We start from the raw sequence: 23,590 nt of genomic DNA on the forward strand, positions 1-23,590 counted from the left end.
AAGAGTTTTGTAACAAAATATTCATAGCAGCAAGGTTTGAAAGATAATTTATTAAAGCCCCTGCACTGGTCATTTTATTTCTATAGTACAGCAAGGGCATTCAATTACAACATTTTTCAATTCTGATTGCAACTAATTGTCTCATTCTGTCTCTACATTTCCAGTTTCAACATAAGCATAAAACTTTCATCAAAAAATTTACAGAATTGAAAGGAATCCTAAGAAGGAAACTGATACTTCTAAGTGTCATTAAAAATATAAAAAGAACACAATTAAATGACTTAATTATGCAACTCAGAAACTTTGCAACTGAGAGCAAATGAAATCCAAACACAGTCAACAAGAAGAAATAATAAAAATCAGAACAGAAATCAATAAGATAGAAACAGGGAAAAAAGCGCAAAGAATCTTTGAATGTAAGAGCTGGTCTGTTGAGAAGATAAACTATATCGACTGGCCCTTAGCCCAACTAACCAAAAGGAAGGAAAGACCAGAATGAACAGAATCAGAAATGAACAGGGTAACATTATACCAATCACCAAAAAGAAAGGGCAGACTATTAAAAGGGAATACTTTAGAAACCTGTAATCCATTAAGCTGGAAAATCTAAAAGAAATGAATGAATTTCTAGATTCAGTCAGACTATTGAAATCGAACCAAGAAGTCAACAACCTAAACAGATCCACAGCAAAGGAGGAGCTCGAAACAGTAATAAAAAGCCTCCCAGCTAAAAATTGGTTAGGCCCAGATACACAGCAGAATTCTATTAGACTTTTAAAGAATATATACAGACAGTTCCGTATAAATTACCTTTTTTTTTAATAAAAAAGAAAGAAATAGAAAAAGAAAGGAAAGAAAAAAAACAGGTGACACCCTCAAAATCTTTCTATGAAGCTAGTACTTTTCTAATACCAAAATCAGGTAAAGACACAACAAAAAAGAAAACAATGGGCCAATATTTCTGATGAGAACAGACTCAAATATGTCCAGTAAAATACTTGAAAATAGAATACAGACATACATCGAAAAGATTTTCTACCTTGACCAAATTTGCCAAAGACCACCTAACAAAACACCAGCAACTATACATGAGAAGCCCTCTTTTGAGTTGTTTGTCAGGACTGTTCAAGAGACTCCCCCAAACATTGCAGACTATTGCTACTGCCTTTGGTTGTCCCACATACATGGAAAAGTAAGTCCCTATTGCCATGTACTTCAGACCCAGGGATCAGAAGCCCATCAACTGGAATTAATACGAATGCCTCTTCTCTGAGGACTTGCTTTGATGGAACCAGAAGGCACCATATACACTTCCCAAGGAGAGAAAGCAACCAATCAATAGTCGTGTGTTGCTGTAATACCTATGAACCACCATGATGATTAGCATGCCACAATAACCTTAATGGTGCAGTAGTAGTCCATGTACCTTGGTAGTAACCAAAAGCCTACTAATTGGATTTAAGACCCATTCAACAGAAAGGAAAGAAATCATTCCTCATTCTGGAAATCTTGCCAAATACCCTTTGCTAGTGAAGTCATAGATCTTGGAGGAACACAACTTTATTAAGCCAACATAATCTCTGACTACACTAAATATTTGTTCTTATACACACGCACACATATGTGTGTATGTATATATACACATATGTGTGTGTGTACACACATATATGCATATCCATATAATGTAACCCTCCCCTTTTATGAAAGATACATAATTATCAAAAATGGAGACTATTGCAAAAAACCACAACCAGTCAAAAGTCAGTTGTAGGACTCATCAATGGACCCATTTATAAATCACTCCTATACCTAAGGCACAATAAAAATTGAGAGGGGAAGCTGAAAAATTGTAAGAGTCAGAGGATCAAGGGGTTTTCTGTGAGACTGTGTCTGCTAGTAACATCAAAAGCTATACACATAGAATCTCAAAAACAGGACTTCTTAAACATGAGCCAAACAATGTCACCAACAACAGACATGGGTGAGAGAAATCCCAGGAGGCCTCAACCTTACACATATGACTACAGATAACTAAGGAATGCAGAAAGCAGGAGAAATAGTTTTCTTTAGGGAAGAGCACATCAATTGCTTAATCAATACCAAAAGATCAGCACTGAAAACACACATACTAAAAACAGTATGTAGGATAATCAAGGTATATTTAGGAATATGTATGTATGTGTATATATGTATATGCACGTAAGAATATGTAATGAAAAGAGGCCATAAACCTAAAGGAACTAAAAATATATAAGTGAGTTTGGAGGGAGGAAAGGGATGCAGAAATTATATAATATTATTATAGTCTCAAAAATAAAAGAAGAAATCAAGCACATTTCCAGAGCACCTGAATATTTTTTTTCTTCTCTGTGATCACAGTAAAGAGTGTGAAAAAGTCTTCTGAAAGACAAGCCCTGTTTTCTTTCTCCATCTCCAAAATGTTATGTGATGTCCTATACAGTGGTAACAGCTTTATAATAACAGAAGGGAAGTTTAATGGTAATAAACATTCACATGGTAATGTTGAAATTTAATTAGAAACTTAGTAGTATTGTGTTTCAAAGTAAAGTAAATCTGAGTTACACATTCACTAGTAACTTGGCAATGATGGATTCCACGTTGTTATTTATATTTGTGTGTGTGTGTGTGTGTTTGTGTGTGTGTGTTGGTGTGGGGAACTAATGATTTACCTCCAAATAGAAGTCATCATTATCTTTAATGTAATTATTAATATATTTATTGTTAAATATTAATAGATATCATTGTAACATTTCATACAAATGGATATCATGCTGTGACCATAGCTATTCTTCCTTACATACAACTGCCCTCCCTTGAACAAATTCTGGTGTGTTGTCTTAGTTTTTATTTGTCTTAGTTTTCAATTGGTTTGATGAATCACCATGACCAAAAGCAACTTGGGGAGGAAAAAATTTATTTGGCTTGTTTCCTAAATCACAGTCCATTGAGTGAAGCCCAGGAAGAAACTCAAATGGGCCAGGAACCCGGAGGCAGGAGTTGATGCAGAGGCCATGAAGGAGTGATGCCTACTGGCTTGTTTCTCATGGTTTGTTTATCCTGTTGTCTTATAGAGCCCAGGACCACCAGCTCAGAAGAATCCATATCCACAATGGGCCTTCCCCATCCATCAGTAAGTAAGAAAATTCTATATGGGCTTGTCTATTACAACCCAACCTCCCAGAGGCATTTTCACAACAATCAGTGTTTCCTCTTCTTACAGTACCCTAGCTCCTGTCAAGTGGACATAAAACTACCCAGCACGCTGATTTCATGCCTTCCTGCCAGTTTCTTCAGTGAGCCACTGATCCTTTAGAAGCGTATTGCTCAATATCCATATGTGTATAGGATTTTTATAGCTGCTCTTTATGTTGATTTTTAGTTTTATTCTATTAATATCTAATATGAAACAAGTTGTTCTTTTTAGTTTTCATAGCAGGTTTATACACTACATTTGATTTATTTTGTTAAAAAGTTCCAGAAAATGTTGAAAAGTGTGTGTGTGCTCTGCTGCTGTTGAATGAGATGTTTTGAATATGTCAGTTATTTTATTTGATCTCCAGTGTTTGCCACTGGTAATTTTGTTCTATAAAATTGTTTTATTGCCAGAGTGGGGTATTGAAGCCAATCACCATTTATTTGCTCCCTTCAGCTCCTGCTGTGTAGTTTTGTAAAGTTGTTTTTTATAAAGTTTATAAAGTGTTTGATGTTTGCTTGCAATTGTTTTATCTACAAGAACACCTGTATGGGTTTCAAATGCTTCTGCAGTTGGATATATGTATATTTTATGATCCTGGGGAAATTTTTAGTGTTAACCATTGAACAAGACTTATTGTGTACATATTCATATCCTGTACACTCGCTTTGTCTAAATGCATGATTCTTTCACTGTCTTCTAAACCATGTCCTTGATTTTCTATGTCTGGTGTGTCCTTAATAATCTTTCCCTTCCTTATTACATAAATACAACAATTTGTGAATGTTTCCTCAAACCCTGAAATTCTTTTTCCATATATTCTATTGGTGAGGATTTCAACTGTGACTTTATTTGAAATCCTAAGCTTCTTTTACTAATACTTTCATTTTTTGCAGAATGCCTACCTCATGGTGTTTATATTCTATATGATATTTCTCCATTCATTCAGCTGGTCTTTCCTATGATTCTTGAAGTCACTGAGTATTATTTACATCAATCTTGAACTTTTACTGTGACATTAAATTTAATTTTGTGTTTTTGGATTCACATTTCCATATTGCTTTTAAAATATATTTATCATGCTTCTGTACTCAGACTTGACCATCTGTGAGAATGCATATCTCTTTCACTTTCATCTCAGGGATTTTTTAGTTGTTGTCTCAAGACAAAGCTTCACTATATAATGAAAGTTGGCTTGAATTTGACAAGTCACTTGATCTACCCCTGCCTCTGTGTTCAAAGCACTGAAATTACATTTGTTTATCCCCATGGCTGGTAATCAGACTTTCAGTGAAGACTCTAAACCTGCTGCTACTCAGCAACTGGAAAACAAAGTATAGTAATAGTTCCAAAGAAACAAACCAGGTCAGAAATACAGTACACATCAGAAAAAACAGACAAACAAACATACAAACAAAACCCTATCACCAATGTCGTAGTAAAGAATGGGGTAATACAATACATAGTAATAGAGAAGATGGATAAAATGTTAATAATAATAATAATAAAACTAAAAGTTATAACATTTTAGTAAAGAAGAAGACAAGGAAAGATTAAGATCAACACAAGATTTTAAAGGTGGAACAACACCAAAAGAGAGAGAGAGAGAGAAAAAAAAACATAAAGAAATAAAAAATCTTATTAAAGAACAAATTTGGGCAAAGAAAATTTGATTTAAGGATGACAAAGAAAGCAAAAAGAAAAATAATAATGAAAAAAAATGTTCTTTCCTGGGTGTCGGAGTAGAACATTTTTCTAACAAGGCTTCACATCTTAAATCCTTCCTAAACAGTGGAATCAACTGTAAACCAAACATTCAAGTATATGAGCCTCTTGGGGATGGGTAGGACTCTAATTCAAACCATCACAGTAAATAATTCATTTTTATTTTCAACCATTTTTTAATTTCCCCACACTTAAAACTATTATTTTTGGACAAAAGAGTGAGGTTTTCTGAAACAACTCTTAAGAAGAAAGGATATTGAACATGCTAAGAACTGTAATATTGTTCTTTTTTTACTGAAAATTTTATTTATTTACATTTCAAATGCTATCCCCTTTCCTGGTTTCCCCTCTGCAACCCCCCTATACTTTCTCCCTCCCCCTGCTTCTATGAGGGTGTTCACCTACCCACCCACTCCTGCCTCCCTGTCCTGGCATTCCCCTACACTAGAATATCTAGCTTTCATAGGACCAAGGGCCTTTTCTCCCATTGATGTCAGGTAAGGCCATCTTCTGCTACATATGTGGCTGGAGTCATGAGTCCCTCCATGTGTACTCTTTGGTTGGTGGTTTAGTCCCTGGGAGCTTTGTGATGTCTGGTTGGTTGATATTGTTGTTCTTCTTATGGGGTTACAATCCCCTTTAGCTCCTTCAGTCCTTTTCCTAACTCCTTCATCGGGGTCCCTGTGCTCAGTCCAATGGTTGGCTGCGAGTATCTGCTTATGTCAGATTGTCAGGCTCTAGAAGAGCTTCTCAGGAGACAGCTATATCAGGCTCCTGCCAGCAAGCACTTCTTGGCATCCGCTATAGTGTCTGGGTATGGTGTCTGTGTATGAGGTGTGGCAATCTCTGGATGGCCTTTCTTTCAGTCTGTCTACACTTTGTCCCCACATTTTCTTTAGACAGGAGGTCTAAAATCCACATTACATCCAACTCACTTTCTGTGTGTCTGGATGAAATAAAAAAGACCAAACTTGTTTGTCTAAGAAGGTGTGATCAATAATGCCTGTGCAAGTGATGTAAAACATTTTCTCTCCATATATATGTTAGAAAATGCACTTTTATCAAACCCTCTCTTATTTCTTCCCCTCCTGTCTATCCCATATTCCTTACCACTTTTTCCCACATCATGTGCTTGCTCTATCTATCTATCTATCTATCTATCTATCTATCTATCTATCTATCTACACACACACACACACACACACACACACACACACACACACACACATTTTTATACTTATTGGATCCATTTAGTGATGCCTTTATGTACACCAGTGTGGGGGCATCTACTAGATAATGACTAGTCTCTCAGGGGCTATATTCTTGAAGAAAACTGACTCTCCCTTTTCCAATATCCATTAATTACCAATACCTTCAAAGATAGAGCATAGAACTCCTATAAATGTGGAACTCAGATCTGTAAAAAAATCCAGCTTCCCTGATGATAGTTGAAAAGTATACAGTTAAACACTCTATGGGTTTATAGATAAGAAATTACTGTTTATTATGTATTATAGTTCATTACCTTTAGTAAAATAATAGTATAAGGCAAGTTTTAGCAAGCCATGAGTTTTTGGCGCAGTTAACTATACTAGACATAAGTTCCATCTAATGAAGTGGTACTTAAATCCAACCATAAAGGTGTTGGATATTTCTTGACATTCTTGTAGCAGTGGGCATATCTTGCTAGACCAGTCATTACTGAAGCTCACAGGGGGTCATAGGTGGATAAGACTTGATTTTTTCCCCCAGCAGTATGCATAGAACTTTTAAGCATAGCTACATGTTAGAGGAAATTAATACTGATTGACCAGAATAATAAATTCAGAAATGTGTGATGTAGAGCTGATTGTTAGTGGGGTATCCTTTTTCTTCAAAAGGCCAGATAAGTGCCAACATGATGGATCGGAAGAGAAAAAGGCACTTGCTGTCCAAGCCTGTCCACTTGAGTTGATCCTTGAAACCCAAGTAAAAGTTAAAATAGACATGCATTTTCTGTGTCTTTGATCTGGCTTTCTTTACTTTCTTCAATGTCAACTCTTTGTAGAGTTAATCTTTTTATATTGTAGAGAATTTTCTGACTGTTTTGAGCCTAGATATTTTTAGATCTAACATTTTATTTGACTGTGCTATATATACTCATTTGACAATATTTTCAACACTCAAGCCTCTCTCTTCCATGCCACATAATCTGTTGGTGAGGATGACATCTGAAGTTCTTGGTTGACTTCCTAAATTTCATTGTCTCATTCAGCTGTTCATTTGTGTTTTCATGGACTTCATTAAGGGATTTATTCAAACCTTCTGTAGGGTCCTTGAACATATACATAATTGTTGTTTTGAAGTCTGTGCTTTGTGCTTCAACTATATTGCGCTTCTTAGAGTCTATTGCAACAGCATTACAGACTTTTAGAGGAGACACGTTGTCTTTGCTGTTCCTGTTTGTATTCTTGTGCTGGGGTCTAGTTATTTGGAATTTGTTGCGGCCAGAGTTGCCCCACGTTTGGGGGCCCAAGTGTCTCGGACCGTTCTGTCAGTGTTGGACCCCGCACTGCCAAAAGCCTTGGGGGCTCAATTGTCCTGCACTGTCCCAAGCAGCTCTGGTCCACGGGTTGGGGACAGCAAGCGAGAGAGAGAGAGAGAGAGTGAGGACAGACGCGAGGAATGGAGACAAGGCAGAGTGTGATTCAATCCCGTTTATTCTTTAGTCTCTCTTCTTCTCTCCAAGTCCCTAGTTTTGAGTTCCTAGTCCCTAGTTCCTAGTCCCTAGTGCCTTCAAGTTCCAAGTTACTTCTTCCAAGTGCTAAGTGCCTAATAACTAATAACTAACTCCAAGTTGTACTCTAAGTTGTACTCTCTAACCTAATTCCTAGTTCCAAGTTGTACTCTGTCCAAGTCTCTAATGTCTACTCCTACTCCTAGTGTCTGTATCTCTGTTACTCCAAATTGTTCTGAACTCTCCTGTCTGCCTCTCGACTTTTATGTGTCTCACCTCTAAGCCACACCTCTAAGTCACGCCTTTAATTCATGCCCTTAGGTCTTGTCTCTAAATCTGATCTCTAAATCATGCCCTTAAGTCACTCACCTTTAATCTCACACACCCAAGGAAAGATCCTGGGTATCTAAACCAAGATGTTATCAGAGTGTGTTCAGCTGTTGCAGGCTGATGTAATCAAGTCTCTTTTCAGGGTATATGGCTCAAGATGGCTGCAAGGATGATAGCTGCCTTCTGTCGGCTCCCCACAGGAATTATGATGTCTAAAGTATTTCTGTCAACATCTGTCTGGAAAAATTGTCTTTTAATTATTATAATTATGTATAATAATAGTTATTATTATTATTATTATTATTATTATTTATTATTATTATTTGACCTGATGTACTTGTCAACTCAGTAGCTTACTGCTGAATTAGTTCATCCTTTCTAGTTCTTTCTAACCTCTAACTGGCTGGTGCAACTTGGCTGTTCTTACTAAAATTCCTCTCCAAGCTGACTGATTTAAACTGGCTTCTCTCAGCTTCTGACTGAATTGCTCAGCTTGGCCTCAACTAATTCTAGCAATCTGTTCTAATCTTTTGTCTCATTCTCATTCTTTAAGAATGTTCTGTCCTCACCTGTGCCTAGCTTGTTCTCTCTGCAACCTGTCTTTGTAAAACTGTCCTGGTAAAAACTGCCTATGAACTCCATAAACGGAACTGCCACCAATTCTACTCCACTGCACTAACTCTCAACTCACTGACTTTCAACTGACTGAATTCAGAGAATTCGGAGATCTGCATGCCTCTTTCCCCTGAGTGCTGGGATTAAAGGCATGTACCACCATGCCCGGACCTAAGTAAGCTTTTCTTTACCTGAAGCATGCTCTATTCCAGGCTGGTCTTTAACTGATAAATCTGCTTGCCTCTATCTCCTGGGATTAAAAGTGTGTCTGTATTCTAGCCATATTACACAGAACAAGGTCTTTGGAGGTGATTCCCTTGCCACAGCAGCCATGTTGCTGGATTAAAATTCTTCTACAGTCTGGTCTTGTCTTTATGTGGTAGGCGTTCGAGTTTTTAGTTTATGTTGCCTTCTTTAGGCCCCAGGCAGTGTGGTGGCTGTGGGATTTCTTGTTGAGAGTGCTTTTGTAGGTAGATAGATGACAAGAGGGGTGTATATGGGCTAGGATGAAAGGCTGATCATGCTGCAGAAAAGATCTGGCTGGATTGCAGTCTGCTCTAGGATGCAAAGTTCCTAGGGAATGGAACTAGAGTGGGAAGAGGGTCTCCTGCAGATAGGCAGCAGAAGGAGAAAGAATAAGTCTGGAGAGACAGGGATGAGTGAACTAGGTTGACCCCCAGGTACTATACCTAGAGATGGAGTCCTAGGAAATAGAAATGGGGTGGGAGCAGGGGATTTTCTAAGCAGGCTGCTACAGTACTAAGAATAAGTCTAAAGAGATCATAATGGAGGGTAGAAAAGATACTGAAAATTGTTTACCTGAGTTCCAGCCCAGTGTGTCCACTGGCTGTCTATGGTAGAGTTTGTTAGGTTCAATGTCTATCACAAAGCAATGGGCGTTGGCTAGAGGAGAAGGCTGAGAGGGTTTGCAGGAAGTGTTAGGTACTCGTTAATCCTTTTGCTGGTAATTAAAACACACTATTACCACATCTCTCATTTTTTTTCCCTCTCCCTCTTTAAGTTTGCTGATCCTGCCCTCTTTTTCTTTTGTATTTGTGACTTTATTTCTGTTTTCTCTCTTGTCCTGAATGTGCCTACCTCTCTACCTAGTCAGTCTTTATGAAGACTGCTATAAAGGGATTGGTTTATCTCATACCCATTGATGCCAATTATAATTTCTCACACTCAGGCATTGCTCTAAGTTTAAGAAAATAAGAACAGAAGGCAGGGACTCAATATGATCTTTACAGTTGTGATGCTGATTCTGAGAATCATCCACACTCACCTTCTGCTTCTGTGACTGAAACTAAGCTGATGAATGTTTGGAGCTAACAAACTGGAAACACAGTCCCTCTTCCCCAGGCAGCACATTTTCCTAGCTTTATCTGTAGCCAAGGCCTGCATCTGTGTCTCTGCTTCACCTGACCAATGATGTTATTGTTGGTGGCACGGGGCTTGGATGTGAAAGAGAATCCCTTTCTTTCTTGCTCCTAAGCAACACAACTCCTGACTTGCATCAAGGGAAGGAGTGCAGCTCAGCAGAACTATCCTGAAGCCACATCCATTGTTAACTGTTTCCCAGAGGGAGGTGATTGGATGAAATAATTAGGTGATTGGATGGATATAAAATGCTTTAGACTGTTAATGATAATGCTTTGTGGGTCTGCTTTAGAGACGATATGCACTTGGTGAATCTGCTGTGAGACACGGGGAGCAGAACTATATTGGATCCCACTTATCTCTACTCCCTGTGAGTGTCTACACGTCTATCTCGGGTGTGGTTCAGCATCTTACAGTATTTACAAATGCAATCTACCATTTTGATTTCTCACAACTGTCTCATAAGGAAAACAGAACAAGATATCTAAGACGTTCTTCTAGGAGGACAGAAATATTAGAAGCATGAGATTAGCAAGCAGCTTACACCATTAATCATGCACCACTAGCTAACAAAGGACTGAGACTTTATGCTATACAGAAGAAACAACAACCCAGTAGCAAAGTACAGCTACTAATGCTAGGTCTGCTATGGAGTGCTTGCTTCAAATGTGCTATTTAAACTCCTGTGATACCATGAAGATCTGAGAAATATAGAAGCAATTAATCCTGTCCCTGGAACATCAGGCTCTTGTGTATTAAGGAATTACAGTCAGCTCTAGATATGATTTAAGGAGCTACCTGACGCAGACAGTATGCAAAATTGAATAACTCATATTCAGTCATCGTGGCAGGATGGTTTATAATAGGTGTTAAATAGTGTATCTTTATTAATGAATTTTCTGTGTTTGGTAGCCACACCTTTTCTCTGTAAACCATAACATAACCTAATAAAAGTCAAATATACAGCCCTCGATCTAAAGTTGGTATGAAATCAATTAAGTACTCTGGATACCATCACCTTTAAGGAAACTGCTTTTGGAATGTTGGTAGGAGAAAGGAATGTGAAAGTAGACAATATGGTGCTTGCTATGGTAAAATCAGATACTGCTGTTGACACATGCATATAGAGGTTAAAAAAATAAATGAACAAATGTCAAATGCTACAACAAAGATTCTTACAGGCAATTCTCTTTTAATGTAACAACTAATCACATTGAGAGAAGAGAATTTTTGAAAACAATTTTTCCTTACACCCCAAGTCCTTCATTATTCTACTCTTTGCCTACATATGGTCCAAATATGTAGAAGCTAGTAATGATGAGGCATGAGAAAACTCTGTGTCAGTGCTGAATGCATACCTGGAGCAACCTCTGTGTGTAGCATCTGAATAGTTGCCTTCCTACAAAAGGGGCTGGGGATATAGTGGAGTGAGTAGGGCATCCTCATGGAGAGAAAAAGAGGACTACATGGGAGCTTAGGAGGGAATGAAAATGGAGAAATGATGTAATTGCATAATAATCTTTAAAATATAAAAATAGATTCAAAACATGAAGGGTATGCCATCTTACACCTCAAATTGCTCATTGTTAACAAATTACTCTTTGGCTAACTTTTAGGTAGTAAATTAAATAACTTTTGGGAAAGGTGAACTTTGGACTCTACTGTTAGTGTATTCTCGGTTAAAATTCTTCTCTCTGGACCCACTTTTCTTCCTCCTCCCATTATCCTTTCAACCAACTACACTGAGGTGCTGAGTCAGCGTGATCTTTCCCTGAATCCAGTCCCTATGAGGTTGGTAGAAAAGCACACGGGAGATCGTGAACATCACCGCTGTCTTTGTGTGTTCTTTCTTAACTCGGGCTTTGGCAGTTACTCCCATGCTACATTTTGACTGCTTAGCAATATTTTCTATGACTGTATTTTTTCTATCTGGCAAACACTCACAGTTCCTCATTCATTCTTTGCATGGAACCACAGACTTCACATTATGAGCTCAGTCTAACATCATAGTTTAGAATGTAACTTGATAAGTCTACAAACCTAGCCAAATGAACCTTTTCCTCTACCCATTGCTCACATTCCTAACTTCTCCAATGGACACCGCCCAATTCCATGTAGGTCTTCTCTGAATTGTTCTCTATGACCTCCGCCTTTCCATAGTTCCAGTCGTCTTCGGGATTTTGCATACTCATCCGTGGTCATGTGTGAAGACAGTTGGAGTGCGAGCACTACAGGACATCTCTGCTTCTTGTACTTGAGTACATGTAAGGCTGGACATCTGGAGATTCTTCACCATCTAGGATAGTTCCTCAAAATATATGATCACTAAATAAGTTAAGTTAATGAACAAATGCCATCAATTAATTCTATAAATCAGGAAAAAAATCTCACTTTGGATTTAAATGTTCTTATTTGTAAAGTCTTGGTTTTTGTTTCTTTCTCACTTATAAAGACTATGACTCAAAATCATTCCACGACATCATATGCATATTTTAAATGAATATAAAAAGCAGTGCCTTTAACATCCTGAGTCTTTTATTTTAATTACTATTTTGATTCCTTCAACTCCACAGTCCTATTACTTTTAACTCCCTACTGCTGTTAGCATATTAAGTAGAAATGACATTATTATTTTTTAAGGTATTAATTAAAACATTTTCTCAAATGGAGAAATATAATGGGTTTCTCAGTGAGTAAAGGCTAATAGAATCTTCAACCGAGGTTTTTATAGCCTGATAGATTTTTGAAAAAAAAAATAAGGTTGCCATTTGGTAAGACATCTTGGACCTATGCTTTTATTTGAAAATTAAGTAAGATTCTTAATGCCAGTGCTCCACCCTTTTTGCATGTTTACCTTTCTAAATGCATACTGTAGCTTTTTTTGTTAGAGCTCTATTCTGTCTTCTGTGGAGATGCCCAGGACAAAGGATGCTCTCCAATAGAGCTTTGCATTTTTTTACGTGCTGTTCTCTGTATCCTTAAGCTGTGGAGAGTGTGCTCCTACATGGAGAGTAACCTGTGGGATGATGTGGTGGTTTGAATAAGAATGGCCCCCATGGATTCCTGTGTTTGTATCCTTGATTATCAGGGAATGTCGGGAATGGCACTATTACAAGATGTGACTTTGATGGAGTAGGCGTTGCCTTGTTAGAAGAGGCATGTCATTCAGGGTAGGTTTTGAGATTTCAAATGTCCAACTCAGGTCTATTCTCTCTTTTTCTCTTTTTGGTTCCTGCCAATCCAGATATAGAACTCCAAGTTCCTTCTCCAGTACTATGTTTGCCTGCATGCCACCATGCTTCCAGCCATGATGATAATGGATGGAACCTCTGAACGATAAACCAACCCTAAATAAATGCTTTCCTTTGTAAGAGTTGCTGTGACTATGACGTTTCTTCATAGCAATAAAATTCCTAACTGAGACAGATGGCATGAAACTTCCTGATGGCACTCTGATATGTTGCAAATGAATATTCTGATGTGACTGCTACTTTGAGTCGTCCTTCAATTTAATAATAAAGGCATGGGTGGCAGCATGAACGTTATATTTCACTTTTCATTTTCATTTCATTGAAAGTGTTTTAAAAGAATTGTTTGTATTTGAATGCAAGAATTTTATGTATATGAGTGCACTCTTGCTATCTTCAGATGCACCAGAAGAGGGCATCAGATCCCATTACAGATGGTTGTGAGCTACCATGTTGTTGCTTGGAATTGAACTCAGAACCTCTGGAGGAGCAGTCAGTGCTCTTAACCGAGGAGACATCTCTCCAGTCTCGTTGACTGTTGTAATGTATATATTTTATTAATGAATACACCGGTAAAGTAACTCCAGTGAGAATGATGGTCTTAGTTTCATTTCCTTTAAAAAAAAAATATTCTGACAACAGCACCTTAGAAGAGAAAGTTTTATTTTAACTCATAGTTGCAAGTTAAAGTCTAGCACAGCAGGGAAGTAAAAGCATCAGGAGCTTGAGGGATTTGGTCCTATCATACCCATAATCAGGAGCGAGAGCAATGAAATGCATATATGCTTGCACTCAGATGAATTTCTCTACTTACACGCAGTTTAGGATTCTTTGCATAGTGAATGGTTTCATCCACAGTAGGGTAAGTTTTCTACCCAATCAACCTAAATGCTCATAGGACAACCTGTTGTAGCAAATTCCTCATTGTGTCTTTCTTTCTAAGTGAATATGGATTTTGTCAAGTTGATGATTAATCATCACAGACAATAAGAATTTTTGTAACATACTTGTGGTAAGGTTGATTAATATTTTAAAGGTTATTTTATTGAATAACTTGAGTTTCATATATCTCTGGGGATATTCTTTAGGAAGTTTTTGTGTCTCGTTATGTAAAACTTGTCTTTAATAATTCTGATTCCTCTGGAGGTTGGGGGAAATTCCACATTCAATTAATAACTGCTTCTTTGCTTTGAATTGCAAAGATGAATTATTTCTATTTAGAGTTTTAATGCTATTTTTACATTTTGCATTTGCAAACATGAATGCATGGGATATATTTTAGTGTACAGAGATAGAATGAGTATTTAACCAATTGCCTAATCTTTCTTTCTGAGAGCATTGTGTTTGTCCTGTGTTGATTATTTTTAAAATTAGTAGTACACAATCATGACACTTTCAACTGCCAAACTCACTGGTATACCTTGATATTCAATATCAAAAGAAACAATGATTCATATAAAGCCTGACAATTTTCAAAATAGTCTGGCAAGTTCTCCTACCTGGTATAAAAGGAGATATATTTAGCGGCATGCATTTGGAAAATGCCACACCCCACACATTATTTTTAGATGCTGTGTTCCTTTTGATGGACCCTAAATGAGATCTCTGGCAACCTTCCTGGCTTTTGAAGTCACCTTAAAGCATAGAGTACACTTATTTTTAGGTATCAAGAAGGCCTATGTAACATGGGTAAAAACATCCAGCTTGCAACTCATCTTCCCTTTACCCTGGGTGAGCACAGGACTGGAGGGCTGAGGCCTGTGTATCTGGCTTCTTTACTGGATTTTCCTGCTGCTTCTTTCATTGGTTGTTTCTTCTGGCTCCATCAGGCTTAGACAAGGAAGAAGAGCTGGATAAAAAGAGCAAGGTCTTGTTGTTTGTTGCTAGTATTAGAAGCATCAAGGACATAGCGGTTGCAAACCACACATCAAAGGATGTGGTTTGCAATCTGTAGAACCTTCCATACTGTATGCTCCTCTGTGGCTCAGAGACTGATGTCCCCATTACTCCACATGAGGTGAATGGCACATTCTCCTGTCAGCCACAGTGGACATTCATCCCTCCAGGTCTTGCCCCTATGAACATATCAGAAGGAGAATTTCCTGAGCTGGGCACTTTTCAGATATTTTAAGTCCCAAAACTGTCTACTCCAGAAGAAAGTTCAGAATAACTTGGGTCCTTGTATGAGAAACTTGAAAATGTAGCCCATGTGACTTCAGCTCCTTCTCTAGTATTTGAGATCATAGACCTCCCCCAGGTGAGAGTCCTGACTCCAACGAGTTTGGTTGTATGTCTTCCATATCCAGGCTCGGTATGCACTGACTATCCCTTGTCTGAAATGCTCGTAACCACAATGTTTTGAATTTGAGAATTTACACATAGAGAGCTATATTGAGAAGAGTATCCAAATCTCAGCATGTTTCATTTGGTTTCATACATATCTTTTCTTCACTTGAAAGGTAGTTTTACACATTTTAATGTGCTTGATTTAATGTCACATGCTGTCAGATGCTAAATTTTCCACTTGGGAAATCAGTTATTCCTGAAATAAAAATGCTAGATTTGAGAGTATTTCAGAATATGCTTTTGGACTGGGGATATTTAACTAGCCCTAACACTGCAAGATTATCTGTAGGTTCCTGTGAGTGAGTATGCCTCATACTGGGGGGGGGGGGGGGGCGCGCTGGAAGTGAGGGCGGGACACAAGTTCCTGACTTTACTACTTTTCAACATGTGGTTGTCCAGGCACAGCAACACTCCAAAGTGGAAACCTTCATTTAGCTGTTTGAAAAAGTTTTTCCAGTGACTTTAGATTTATGGTAGGGAAGATGGTCTAGTTAGCATTTTAGGATGAGCTCTAAATAAGTGTATACACACATACAGTAGTATTGTGAAACCAATGGTAGCAAATTCTACTGTAAATGTGTGGCATTGGGCCCCAAGAACTATTGTAGTCATTGGTTATGTGATTTCTTAGCATTTTAGTAAGCTTCTGAAGAAAAGAGTTTGTAAAAACCTTCAAATTACATGAATCCTCATTTTTTAGTTGAATCCTTATGAAATGTATTTTTAAGTTATGTCAGACTTTCTGAAGCAGCTATGAACAAATAAATTATATCAGTTGGTACCTTCTTTCTTCAGCCAGGTGAACATCTGGGAGGAAGAGAGTTATCTCCAAGTGCTCGAGGAAGTAGAGCTGCAGAACAGAACATTGGTGAGAAGGGCACACACACAATTTTACCTTCTTCCTTGAAGCATTAGCTAACACAAAAGAAGGAGATAGTGAAAGGTTCAAAAATGAGCACAGCCTGTCAGAAAGCATGGGAGCAAGCTAAGCTGAATTTTTGCAAGCTTCATCATGCTTGAAAAATGGAAGCTGGAGATTGGTGTTATCCACAAAGGAGGGGCCCATGTTCTCAGTTGGAACCAGAAAGATTTATTTGTACTGAAATGTCCTAGGTAGACAAGCTCTCATAAAGATGGAAGTCCAGTTTTGAATTAACTCTGTATTTAATTTAAATCCTAGACAAACACTAAAATAAATCCCCTCTGGAGACAAATCACAGCATCTAGAGTCCATACGAGTGTTTGTACCTAGTGTTTTCATTCAATAAACAATCATCAGGCTGAATGACAAATGAAACTGAAAAAAAAAAAAAAAGAGGGATGAAGGAAACCGATTCACAGTCATATCAATACAGACAAGGACTACATGATGCAATGTAACCATGGAAACAGAAAACAACATTCCAGCCCTACAATCACATATGCCACTAAGATCCTAATGTTTGTGACTCCTTATTCATGTTTTAAAACTTAACTATCAACATGGTAGTACTAAGATATGGGACCTTTGGAAGGTAATTATACCACAAGAGACACACCCTCCTAAGTTAGAATTAGGGCCTTGTTTTGGGAAACTTGAGGCATTCTTCCCTGTAAGGACATAAATAGAGCCCACCATTCATGAGAAGCAGACCCTCCCAAGACACCATATTCACATGCATGGTGATCTTGGAAGTCATCACCTCCAGAGCTGCTGGAAATAAAGAAATTATTTACAAATTACAAATTACTTAAAGTGTTTTTTTTTATAACAACTGGAATAGACCTGTGTATACATTACTAGTAATATTAAGTAAGACAAAATTAGATTCTAGGTTCAGATAAACATAAATATACCATGAACATTAAATAAGCTTAGATATCTTTTATACCTATGTAAGAATATTTGTTGTGACATTAATCTCATGGTAGATTGGCATATCCTTTATAGTATAGAGCTTTTTTGGGGGGTTGCAAGGTGCCTATTGTCCCGTCTTACCCCAATGTCAGTATCCTTTGAGGAGCACTATCTTTATTAAGAATTATTGTTCACCTGCTTAGTGTACCCCACCTCTGCTTTTTTGTTATAGAGACAGGGTCTTGTTCTATAAGGTAGGCTGCCCTACAATTTACTATGTAGTTCACTCTGTCTTCTAACTTGCCTTTCTCTCCCTCAGTCTCCTAAATGTTGGAAATTCTGATCCAGTTTTTGGGAGTAGGGTTGGGGAAATAAAATCAGAGTGCTGTGACAGCTTCACAAATATGAACAAATCAGACAGTCAGTTATTTGCAGAAAGCAATGGTAAAAAATAATCATATAACTCGTAAGGCAGATCTTATCCATCTATTCTGCCTAGTTTCCTAAATTCTTGAGTGACATAGCCTGGATTTCTTGGCCAAATAATGATAAATAAGTTATTTTTTATTATGCTCATTTATATATTTAGTACAATGTAGCCCCAAAGTACTAGTAATTAAAAAATACTTTTGTGATATGGTAATGCAAGCTTATTTCCAATTTTTGAAGGATGTTAACATTTTGGTCCCCAAATTTAAGAGTCTCAAAACATCTTGATTTCAGCTTAGAGGATATTTAAGACATATTTCAAAGATCTCAATTCTGAAAGATCTCAGCAAGTAGTACCCCTGATGCAGTTGAAAGCCATCATACATGCACCATGGGGGGATTGTGCAGAACCTTAATGTCCAGATTTATGTTTCCTCTGGAATTCACACAGGCTTCTCATTTCAGTTATGGCAGCATTTTATAAATCCCCTCACAGCTCGGCAGCTCTTCACAATCACTCGAGACCAAAGCCTCTACCTGCCATTAACACTGAAGTATTTCTGAAGTGTTGCAGGCTTCTGGGACAGTTTTCCAACTGCCTCCTGCTTCTCACACTTTTGAAAGAATAGAGCTTGTCTGATAGTTTGGATTTCCCATAATTTCAGATTTGCATTTTTATCACTTCTTTCTCAAAACACATTGGTGCAGCTGTTGTGTTCTAAGCTCTTATGGTTCTTTATTGGGAGCGCTCAGCATTAGTGGATTCTTATTAATCAACCTGGGTAGATTGAAATGTGTGCTAGCTCCTATTACTGGACTCTATTTCCTATGCCTATTCCTTATACTATTAGGCTCCTCATACCTACTAGTTTTCTATATGATTAAAAAATGCATATATCTATATTTATACATTATCACATACCTCAGTCTTGTAAAAGTCTACAAATGAGCACCCGTAATACCTTCTGAAAGTAATCACAGAGCTATCATATCTTCAGCTTGTTTGTACACTTGATTTTGGGGGACAGTGTCTTGCTATATGGCCTAAGCAGGTCTGAATTTTGTGATTCTTCTCCTGCAGCATTTTGTATGCTGGGAATTCAGGAAGGGACTACCATGTCTGGCCAATTCTGTTTATATGTGCCCACATTAAACTATCCTCCATCTATCAAAGCCTCTGTGAGTACAACTTAAATAAGACTTGTTAGGGAGATGCTCCGCCCTGACAGATGGATCAACCTAGAGCCTTTTGTGTGGTGCAAGTCTGAATATACTTGGGTTGCTTGAGAAGTGCTGAACACCATTTGCCACTCTTTGTCCCAGTGTCATTTACTAATGGAATAATAGTCTCACTAGTAATATGTCTTCAGACTTTTTCATTTTCCCAAGCAACACATACATTTGATCTTTTGTTTAAATACAATGTTTCTATAATTGGCATATGCTTAACCTTTACTGGATTTGAATTTCAATCATTAGCTCTCTCTCTCTCTCTCTCTCTCTCACTCTCTCTCTCTCTCTCTCTCTCTCTCGCCCCTCTTCCCTCCATCCCCCCCTCTCCCTTCCTCTCCTTCTTTCTATTTCCCTTCCCTACCTCCATACCTCCCTTCCCCTCTCTCTTCTTTTCTTTCCTTCCTTCCCTCCTCCACCTCTCTCTCTCTCTCTCTCTTTCTCTCTCTCTCTCTCTCTCTCTCTCTCTCTCTCTCTCTCTCTCTCTCTCTCTTCCTCTCCCCCCCCTTTGTGTATGCAGTTCATGATTGTGAATGCAGATGCACAGATGCCATGCTAAAGCTAAGGTCTGAGAACATCCTTCATGTTGGTCTGTCCTTGGCATTCACCTTCTTTGAGGCAGAACCCCTTTGTTTTTTCTCATGGTGTATGCTAGCCTGGCCCACAAGCTTCCAGAGAGTCTCCTGTCTCCTTGCCTGCCCTCCAGTGTCAGTGATGTGACTGCAGATGCTTTTTCTATAAATCTGGCTTTTGTGTTGGTTCCAGGGATTCTGTCTCATAGCCTCACACTTATATTGCCAAGGCTTTCAATAGTGATCTTTTTCTGCATCCATCTTGGCTTTTAAATGTTCTTCTGCTATGTCTGTGCAAATATTTCAGTCTCTGATTTTCTTGTTCCTTTTTATGTATATTTACCATGGAAATGAACTAAACACAGTCACATAACATGTGAAGCTACATTCCAGAGATATTGTAAGTATGATATATAAGATTATATATAATTATATACTATTATATAACATATAATTCTAATATATATATTAGAATTAAGATATATGTAATTATTACATATGTCATTATTAGATGTATTGTAACTAGAGATAATCAGATGGAATCCTGGCTGTGCCACTTCCTGACTATGTAACCTAGAACAAATCCTTTCACGGTGCTTAAGTTGTCTGCAAAAATAGAGACAAGCAGTCTTTCCCCTAGAGAAACTCTCAGTGGCTGGCACCAGACTTCAGCCCTATCCTTTCCTAGGCACGAGATTCCTGGAGAAACTCCAATCACTTCAGGATTGTTGTTTCAATATCCTGATAGTCAAAAAGAAGGGAACAAATGTCTCTTTAAAACACTTTTCTTCATGTCAGCAAGATAACCCTTCTTTTTGGGACACTGGGATTACTTTTTCTTAGGAAAAAGAGAGGTATAAAAATCATTATTAAAATCACTATTGGTATTAAAGATAACTTCTTTCGGTTTATTTGTATAATTCCTTTTTCTGATGCTCAGATCCTTGTAAATAAATATATTGAACTTTCTCTTGCTGCTGAGATGCCTTGAAAGATAGGACTACCTGTTACAGTCCTGTTAAAACCTGACTACCTTTATCCAGGCATCAGACATCTTGAACACTCTTTAGATACCTGGAGACGACTCTGCAGAAGGCTGCAGATGATCACCTGGCTCCTGAATGCAAAGCCCCAGCTGGGACTGTTTGAAACCTTTCCATAAGACTTGTTTGTAATCACCCGCCTCAGTGGCCGTTACTACCTTAACCAGATAAGAAGACTTGCTCTGGTGTGGGATTGCAATGATCGGTGGAAAGGCTGAAACTGGACCCAAACACAGCACTAATAGGTGCGATTAGTTCAAATGAGTATTTGTGATTGGCCATGCAAATGACTATTGAGATTATCCAAACACCTGTTCAGGCTAGCTCAGTGAGTTGCCTGGGAAACACACTCTTGCATTTCCTCTCTTGGATGAAATATAAGGGTCAATAAAGACCGTTTTGGAGTGGTTTTCCTTGCTTGCTTGCAGTGATGCAGGCAAGGTGGTAATACCAAAAAAGAAGTAGCAGAGGTTGGCTGGTAGCAGCACCAAGGATAGCGCCAAACATGGCTGGACTGCTGAGTAAATTCCAACATTGGGCAGGGCCACTGGCAAGTGGGCGGGATTTAATCCCTGGCTCAACCCTGCACTAACCGAAGTAGTGAGCATAGCTTTGTCCTGCTTGACAGCTAGCTGTGAAGATCATGCAAGTCCTGCACTGCCTGTGACCTATGTGATTCAACATCACCTGGCTCCCAGAGCAAAGTTCTTGCAGTCAACATTTTATTTTTTTCTGAAGAAGGGACCACCTGCAGAGACTCTGAGCCTATGTGACAGTAGCATTGCCCATAGACCTAAGTCCACCAGGTTTCAGTGATGATGTGGCTTACCACTTGTTGCTGGAGGGGTTCCCAACCTGGTTGGGAGTGCAAGTTTGAGCCTCAGTGATTGCAGCTGTTCCATGTATCCCAGGTCTTGAACGGATCCTTAGGTGGCACAAAGTCAGTGATCACTAAAGGAACAGCTCGAACAGTTTGAGGGCACTCAGGGAGGGAAGACACCTGTAGAAGAAAGATGGTCTGAGAGAGCTGGGCGTAAAGAGTTAGACAGTTTGCAGGCACTCATTCACAGAAGAGTTCTAGAGAGCTGCCGAACCTGCAAGATGAAGGATCTCAGACTCCAGGCTGAGGGCTATAACCCTAGATGCTACCAAGGATCAGTACCAACACAGGCCCTGGAACACATGGACAGCTGGGGATCCCGTCTCTGAGGCTGTTTCCCACTGTGACCTGCTGCTCTTTTCTACTGTCTGCTACTCTCAACAAACAGTGAGGGAGATGAAAGCTTCTACAAGAGGCCAGAATTTGAACAACATCTTCCATATCTATGATTAATATATAGATAGAATGAAAGAGCATTCAACCATTTGACTTTTGATAGGCCCGACTGACAAGCAATAGTGATATCCAAAAGGTGGTAAAAATGTCCAAACCAGGTTACCTTTGTCCGAGAGTTTTATAGATTTGAGGAAGGAATTGTGCTTTTATGTCTTCTGTCAATAGCAAGAAAAAATTTAGTTCGGTGCTTTTTTAGGTTCAGCTGGACTGAGGACAACAGGGAAGAAATTTCTAAAGAGACTATTTGGATAATGTTGGGTCCCAACATCCATTAATCACAGCCAGATCCAAGTCCCCTTTCACCTTGGCAATCTTTTGCATAGAATTAGCCTGACTGAGCTATTTATTACTTGAAAATAAGGCCAAACAAGTCCAGTAATAAAAGACCTTTCACTTTCAATGTCAAAGTCAATGGGAGGATTTTAGTTGTTAATTTTTATTTATTTTTAACTATTTATTTATTTTATGTAAGTGTATGTGTGGAGTTAAGTATGCATACATCAATACATGTGTCTGTGGAAGATTCCATTGAGCCAGGGTTGTAGGCAGTTGTGAGCTACCTGACATGTGTGCTGGGTATTGAAATTGGGTCATTTTATCTACCGAACCATCTTTTCTAGCACCAGGTCTCAATATTTTAGTTTAATCTCAAATAGCAACTTAAGAAAGAATACCTCCATCAGAATTCAGATAGTGTATCCCAAAGAGAATTTATAATTTTTTGTGAATGTCCTTTACTATCACGTGTGTAAGCTGAATACAGCAGGGGTGTGAAGCTGAGTGAGCTCACACGCTGCATGCTGGTTTTGAACATTAAAACAAAGTAGGTAAGGTAAAGATCTAGGTTCAGACCCTGATGGGTCATCTTGGAGTTTAATCTTTACATTTTCCCTTTTATAAAATGAGGGTCATAATGACCCGGGGTGTGAGCCTGAGAAGTAAGTGACATATTGAATCAAGTGGAGCTTAACAAACATTCCTCTAAAGATAAAGTTATCTGCATCTTTCTGCCCTTTTTGAGGCATTCAAACCTCTGTTCTAGCCTTTTATTTTGCTGCAAATCTTCATGTGGGCAGGGGGATGGGATGAAGTTAATCCTAGCAGCAGACTGTAAGAGCCTCTATTCACCCAGCCCTTCTGTTTACTGAGACCTTTTCACTGTTATTCACTCATAAGTATCCGAGCTGAACCAGTTGTCTGATTCTTCTATTGTGACACACTCCCTGATGCTTGCTTTCCATAGCACCTGACAGCTGCTGCTTCTGCTGGTGTTCTTTGGCAGAAGTGCAGATGTTGAAAATGGGTTTTCCCTCACATGAACCTCCTCTATGTACTTTGTTACATTGCCCATTTGACTGAGGTCAGATTTTCTTCCATTTTCTGTGGCAAGAATGCCCCAGATCAAAAAAAAAAGTTCACCATTCCTTATTCTCTGGTCAGTAGTCACTACAGATAGATCGATGTTAATAGGAGGCTTTACTTCCCTTTCATGCTAGGTCCTGACATATTTGAAACACTGAGTAAATGGTAACTGTAGTTACTCACTGCCTCCACAGTCATGGTGCTCAT

Source organism: Arvicanthis niloticus, chromosome 17 (genome assembly GCF_011762505.2).
Source record: "Arvicanthis niloticus isolate mArvNil1 chromosome 17, mArvNil1.pat.X, whole genome shotgun sequence".
In the NCBI taxonomy this organism is placed as follows: Eukaryota; Metazoa; Chordata; class Mammalia; order Rodentia; family Muridae; genus Arvicanthis; species Arvicanthis niloticus.